Raw genomic sequence first — 7,838 nt, 5'->3', positions numbered from 1 at the left:
GGTGAGGGGGTGGCATCTGGCAGGAGCATCACCTCAGGTTCTGGACACAGGTACTGTTGGGGCAGGCACACAAACTACGTGAACTGTCTTCCACCAAAGCTGTTTTGGACAGCGGAGGAGGATAGAGCCATGAACACTCTTCTGACCTCTTGTTTAAAAGCGTTTGGAACAGCAGCATTCAAACAGTCTGGCAGAATATTTTTCAATAAATCTTGAATGTGGCAGTTACATTTTCTATACTGTGCTGGAAAAAGGATTACAGTATACTTACTGCAGAGACAGGAAGATTGATTCTCACTTGGAAAATCTGTCAGATTTCTTGATTTAGAGAGCTGATGATTGGTGGAGTGTTTAGGCTTGATTTATCTCAAGTTTTCTTTCTCGCTTGCTTGCTTTCTCACTTTTTTCCCCCTGCATGTCGTTTTAATGTTAACATGAGTTAGTCTTATTCTGAATGATTTTTTGTTTAACAACTATTGAGGGGAGTTTGGATGTTTTTGATATTCAAGTCAAAACTCTCTTCTCTAATACTTGTTTGGTCAGAGTAACATGACTGAATTTCACTTTCATGAGGTCTAAATAAAGTCACTGTACTTTATGGTGACAGACATTGGAATCCAACCCTTTACTCTAAAGACTGGATAGATGCTTATTCCCTGTGGAAAAGCCTTCTTGGCCCCAGAGAGCTCTGCAACAAATTGTCTAGACCTTTAAAGATTAAGTTACTGTTTTCTTGGCCTAGCCATGGGAAGGAAGGTGGATCACACCCATAATTCCTCCAGGTCCTGGTGTTGCTGTCAGCACTCTGAGCAGAGTTTGGCTCACATCTAACAGTGTATGATAACCCTGATTGCAAATGAACACATGCGTGTCAAATGTTTAAAGATGGTCCTCCAAAAAATACCCATTAGAATTTAACATTTACACTGTATTTTGAAGGGAGATTCTTTGCTTTATATTCTCCTGCTCAAACACAGCATGTGGCTGAGCAGGGCAGTGAGTGAGTCATAGCTGTATGTGCATAATCTTCGTCTGATTGCATTGGTATTGAATTGCAGGTAGAGCATTACAATGATTTAACAAAAATATCTTTGCAAGTATCTAGTATTGATGGGAAGGACATTGTACATTTGCAGTGAAGTTATATCTCTGCAGTGAGGTCAGCTCATGACCAGTTTAGTCCTCTTGGAAGCCAAATCCAGCCAAATCCAGCACTGACCAAACACCACCTGGTGCAGGTGGGAATTTTACCCTTCATACAGCTTTCAGCTAATTAGCACACATCTAGATTCATCTCTTATTAAATCTTTTGTGAACCTCTAACAAAAAATGGATTTATAATTAATGTAGGTATTCTTATCAAATCTATATTAGGGTGCTTGTTTGAGACCACTGACACTTAATTGGAGGTGTTGCTAAGTGCTTCTCCTTCTACAACAGCAGTTGTGGTTCCTCCCTGAAAGCATCAGACCGGAGGCAGATACACCCATCAGGAGGCTCCTCAGCTGGTGGTGAGCTCAGAAACTGAACAAATAATTCAAGCCCACTCCTCCTATTTTTAGTGGCTGTGTGCAGTGTGTCTCTTGGTGCACTGGGTGTTTGAAGGTGATTTCAGGTTCACATCCCAGTTCACAGATTGCTCTCAGAGCATGCCTCTCAGTCACTAATCATCCCTCCCTTAAGGAAGTGGGAAGCTATTTGGATGTGTTCTGGCCATAACCAAATTATAGGCAAAACACACTGTTCAAACCCTGCCTCTCACAAGCGAGGCCAGATCCTCAGCTGCTATAGCACCCTTTTAATTATACATGTGGAAACAGTTCCCCAAAATCCATCTGGTTTCCTTCACTTGCGTCTAGAAACCTAGAATTACAATCAGCACTAAATTGTAGCTGGGATTGTATTACATGATTGCTTAGATTATTGGTGCTGTTTCTGAATTTTCTTTTTCTACTCTTTTCTGAGGATGTGACAAGTAGTGCTCAGATAGAGTCCTATAGCTGCAGGGTGAATATCACCTTCTCAAATACAGCCTAATGGAACTTTCATTCCTTTTGTACTCCCATGGAAATAGAAGTTGGGCTGGAGAAGATCACACATGACTGTTACCATAATTTTGCTCTGTGTCAGATACGATCTCATCAGAGCTTGACAGTATCACTAATTTGAGAAAAGGGCACAAGCATTAGAGCTGAGATACGCACCCTTTAGCAATCCTTCAGTTTCTGGGGAAGGTTTCTGGAATGCAAATCATTGGGCATTATGCTCTGAAACGTTCCAATAACTTTTGAACCACAAAATTATGTGACTGTCAGAATTGAGGTCACTTCTACCCCTCCTCCTCACACTGCTCCCCCGTACCTGAATACAAATCTGAAAGATGTAAGCTATTAGTATTCCAATGGATTTCCTTTTCCATATGAAAAATGAAGGCTTCATTTAAAAAGTAATTTTAGTGTTAAGTTACCTATTTATGGTGGGTCCTGCACTCAGCTTGCATGAAGCAGATGTATAAATATTCTTTCTAACCAAGGGCTAAATCTTGGTCCTGGCTCTGAGACAATGCACAGGAAATAGGGCGGTGTGACTGGATAAAATTCCAACAGAGGAATTACTTCTCTGTTTTGTTAGGTCTCTGGGGGTATGTAAGTTCTGCCCTCCTGGGCAATAAACCAGGATTTGCAGAAGTGCCTCGAGAATTTAGGATCCCAGATCCTGCTGAATGATATGGGGGATTTCCAGCACTGATTTCCTGGGCATTCAAAAGGCCCTGGTGTTTGCTCCATGGGAGGCAGGTACCCCACCGTGGCTCTGGATTCTCTGCCTCCCCATCCTGCCCAAAAGGGAGTGAAGGCTTTTCTGTTACTCTCTTTCCACAGGGAAATCAGCACTATAGAATTACTAATAGAGTTTATGGAGGTGGCTAAGCATGATTGAAAGGATGCTTGCAAATATAGGTAGAACTTGTTAGTGGCTCTTTAAAAGTGAGTAATACCATTTTAATTGTCGTCCTTACTGCTATATATCACAATAAGGTTATGTTGATGGAACCATCAAGCATAGTAAATGCTCTAAGTACAATATGTTAGTACTAATTATAGAGTAATTTAACAACAATGTATATGGAGAGGGCAATTTTGCATGCCAATTCACCATGGCAAATTTAATTGTATGGAAGTAGGGGAAAGCAAAATATTTTCAATAAAGAGTAAAATGACAGACACTGGGTGGCTTTTCCAGTGTTGGTGGCATTCCTGACTCCTTTTGAAAGGGTTGCTGCCACCTCACCCCACTGAGCATCCTTCTGGTACATGATTATTCACAGAGCACAGGAGATCTCAGCTTGCTGGCAACAGCTCTGAGTCTCCTCAGCCAAAGCAGAAGTGTGTTATTCCTCATTGAGGCAGGTAAGCTTTGAGTGGAAGTGATGTGAAATGGTAATGGAGAATGCACAGATAGAGCCCTGGGTCATTTCCTTTTGATTAAGTTGCAAGAAATCAGAAGCTGTTACTCACTGAAATAAATCATCTATCAGCATTAAGCGTTTCCCCCCTCTTTTAATTATTGCAATTTATAGAGCTGCAAAAGGGCTGAATTTAAGAGGTGTAAATGTTTAGAGCAGTGGATGCACTGGGCCTTCTTTGCCAGCATCTGGAACTTGCCTATAGACTTATTTCAAATTAAACCATAAGCATTTGCATCTGTAAGCAAACAGTTGTTAAATTTGCACAAATAATCAATTTGTTCCATCCCAAGGATTTCCAATCAATATTGCATTCCAGCAGAGAAATAATGTAATAAGCCATTATTAGAATAATGTTGTGTTTGGTTGTTGATGCTCACAACTGACTTCAAATCTTTAATTAATTTGTAGATTAGTTAAATAAAAGTTTAAGTTAATAAATAGAAGTTAATTAGTTTTCATTCTGGTCTTTTTATTAAAATAGTTTTATTGTACTCCTAGTACAGATAAAATTGTCAAGTTTGACCAGAAATGGACGTAGCTTTTATTTCTCCACACTGGGGATGCAGGCCTTTTATTTTTGAAAGCAATTTATAAATAACAATATGAGTTTTTGTAAGATGCTGTGGAAACCAGTTGTTTTGGAAGCTCCTCTCTGCATGGTTCTGATTAAAGGTATTTTGCATATATGCTAATGCTTCAGCGATTTTCAACTTGGATGTATTAATACTTAGCATATGTCTTGTAGTGAGTGATTAAAAGTAAGGATTTCGGCTTTTCTGACTTGAGAGAAGTGAGCCGCTCCTGGTAAGCAGTGTTCTGTAAAACAAGAGTCCTCTTTACACAGTTCTGGAGAATGACAGTCAATGCATGGTTTCCATTTTCTTGGCTAATTATAATTAGCTATATATTTGCAGCAATATCAAATTAAACATCATTAACAATCCTTGGTGAAATAATGCAGAAAGTACATTGAAAGTAATTTTGTTGTGCCTCATTACATGGAGAGTGGGTAGAAGTGGATTAAGCGTTAGTAACAAACCTCTATGTTTACAAAAGCTCAGAACTTAATTCTGATGCTGCTGTAGATTGAGCAGAAGATTTTGTTTCGTGACCCAGAAGAAATTTGAAATTTCCATTTATTTACCCTTTTTACTCTCCCATATTGCTGCCACATAAGAGAGCTGAAGAGAAAATTTCTGGGTGCATGAGTGTAAATAGTCTGAGGAACAAAACAGGCCCAGGAAGGATGTTGGTTTACCTTCAGTCACTCGAAAACAACCAACCATGAACTGGGTTTGTACAGCTGAGGTAGTCTGAACTAAACCAAGTCTTTTATACAAAATTAAAATGCTTAATTCTTCCCTCCTTTTTGGAAGACTTTATGCATGCATGTAGTCTGATTGTTTTCTGGGTAATGTGTAGATGTTCCATACTGATGAGAAAAGTTAATGCTTGTTTTATGTCACTTTTTCCCCTATGTGCTGTTTAATATTAATGATGTAAGTTGCTGTGTCAAAATATTAAATAATTGTAGCCTGTACAGGAAAGGAGTTTTATTTTAACCTTTGAAAACTGTATTTACATGTTTTAGTATATATGAATAATGCATAAAGTTAGGCACTAAGGTTATTTTCAAAGTCAGCCATTTCAGGATTAAGCTGTAGAAAAAAATAAAAGAGTGGTTTCTTTCCTCTTGCTCTCCCCCTTTCTTTAAATTCCCCAGGATTCAGGCAAAAGCACTGAAGTCGAATGCCATTAGGATTTCTCACTAAACTTCAAAGCTTAATTTAGTCTCTGCTGGAATAAAGAAAGGCATCAAACAGGCACAGTGGAATCCATTTAAATGAGTGACTGTGGAAAAAAAGAGTGTTTCTAAGAAAACAAATGTTCTGCACATTCTTTTAACAGAAATCCTCCACCAGAGCACAGTGACCCAGGTGCAGCTGTGCCCCGTTCCCTGGGGCGGTGGGTGCTGTCCCAGCTCTGCCCTCCCTGCTGCAGGGTGAGGTCCCGGCCCCGTGCGCCCGGGGCAGTGCAGAGGCTCCTCAGGTCTCCATCGAGTGAGTGTCTCCATTCGCTTACAGTGCCTAAGTGACCCCTGTCTCCAGGCAGGGACTGGCCTCCTGGTCCCTGCCTGGGGGATGTGGGACCAGCTGCCCATGCAACCACATACATGTGTGTTTGTGTGCGTTTGACAGTTTTCCAGAACATCATTGTAATAGGGTAAGGCAGCATGGAAGATTTGGTTTATTTTCCAGCATATTTGATGCTTCCTAAAAGATGCAGTTGTACTGCAGACTGCTCCTTTATAACCTCACTCGTCAAAGAAATGTTCTTGTCATTAGCAAGGTGTTGCCTTTAAATCACTTCCCTCTCTGTGTTTGTCATTCACTGTGACTTGATTTTTTTCTCCTATGAAATGAGCTGTATAATTTTGCTATGGTGGTACTAAATACTTTATTTCAGAAGTATTATAGGTTAATGCAGCTTCTGACATATCTAAAAATTCAAGGGCTGTGATTGTCTGTTTTGCCTTCGGGATAAGCACTCATAATCCAGTCACTGTGTGACTGCAGCAACTGCTCCAGATAATACAGTTTGCTTCCAACCCACCCCACCGGTGCAGAACAGACCTGGAAAGGTCTCTCCACTGTGGTTCATAGGACAAAATTATTTTTGTTATCAGTACTTTTAAGAGCTTGTGATTCCATAGCCTCTCCTCCCCACACACCTTGGAGCCCTCCATTGGGCATGCTGAAAGGCAACAGCAGCAAAAGCCATGGGGGCAGCTGGATGCTGTTCCCTGCACTGGGGCAGCACCTGAAGGAGCTGTAGCCAAGACTTTGGTGAGCCTTGAACTGCAGAAAAATCCCAGTTGGTGTCTCCAGGGTGGGCAGGAGGCAAGTTGGTACCTGCAGACCACCCTCCTGTAGGCCAGCGTGTGACAAGCAGGCTCCAAGAGCAGGGGCAGGACACAACTCTGCAGTAAGAGGGCAGGGAGAGACTGCATTGATGAGATCACATTTCCTCAATCAGAGTTGATTTCATTTAAAAATCTTTGGGCCTTTCACATCATCTTAACTATTGCATAAATATTTAATAATTTGCATAATAATTTCATAAAGCATTTAATAATGCACTTCCATTGTATTCCTCTTCATTTTGCTTGACAATGATTCATGTGATTAAGAGAAGCCATTCTCCTCTTTGCTGCTCTTTCAGGTAGCTTGGTCAAAACCATGCAGCCATTAGTGGTGATCATGCCCCATGTCTAGAAATGATACACTTCCCAATAAGATTTTAACATTTTCTGTGAATTGCTTTGTATGCATGATGGTGCATGATGGAGCAACCTGAGGGGCCTTCAGACTGAAGAACCAGGGTGTGTGGGTGGTAAGTGGAGTCCTGTGATGGGAAAAGCTCCTGGTCTGGGAACCAGCAACTGAAGATAAACAGGTGCTGTGTAGATGGAGCTGAGAGATGGATGTGTTTGCTGGTCTGAGTGTGCAGGAGGCTAAAAAATCATGGTTCAAAGGGGAAGAGCTGATTTACAGTCCATTGTATACATATTTTGTACAAAATGTATAAAAATAAAGAGGTAGCCCCTGTGCCTCAGCTATTAAGAAATGGTTGGCTACAAATTCTTTTTTTGTTAAACAAGCTGATTTTTGGCATTACAGAGCTAATGCACATTCATAATTTTTGCCAGCTCTAATTTTAGCCACCTAGAATCTTCATTACAGGACATATGTGTAATTAAATTGCCTTCTTGAGAGTTTACAGCCAGTCCTTGCTCACTATTTGCAGATTTGAAATGATCAAAATGTTTTTAAAATGATCCTGTAATGCTAGACAAGACTGGAAAGGCAATGTAATAAAATGTCATTCTCATAATCTTAATGTTTTGTGGTGGGCCCAAATCCTGGTTTGTGGTCTCAAGCATGTAATTCAGTGGGGCTAAGAGCAGTTTCTTTCTGTGAAGTATCTGTGCTCTTTCCATAGGCTGCGCTCAAACTTTGTGGGATGTGACCCACATCCATCAACAGCAACTACTGCCCAAATGAAACTTGGAAGACCTTTAATGCATAATTTCCAAAAGAATCAGTTCTTTACTAAGTCAGAGTGGAGATGGTGATAGTCCTGTTCTGTAGCATCCTTATTTATCTGCTTTATGGGAATGTTTCTGTACCTGGGTGTTTCTGTACTGTCTGTGGTGTTTCGTACTGGCACAATATTATTTGGGTTTTTTTCCTTGGAGTGCAGGGGTGTGTGAGCTGTGCTCCTGCATGGGGGCTGCATGGTGTCCCAGGGAGGGCTGTGCCACCCTGCGCAGGCACCTCAGTCTTTATCTGGGCTTACAGCACCCAAACTG

The sequence above is a fragment of the Molothrus aeneus genome, chromosome 20, assembly GCF_037042795.1.
Source record: "Molothrus aeneus isolate 106 chromosome 20, BPBGC_Maene_1.0, whole genome shotgun sequence".
NCBI lineage: Eukaryota > Metazoa > Chordata > Aves > Passeriformes > Icteridae > Molothrus > Molothrus aeneus.
Note: the sequence above shows the minus strand (reverse complement) of the source record.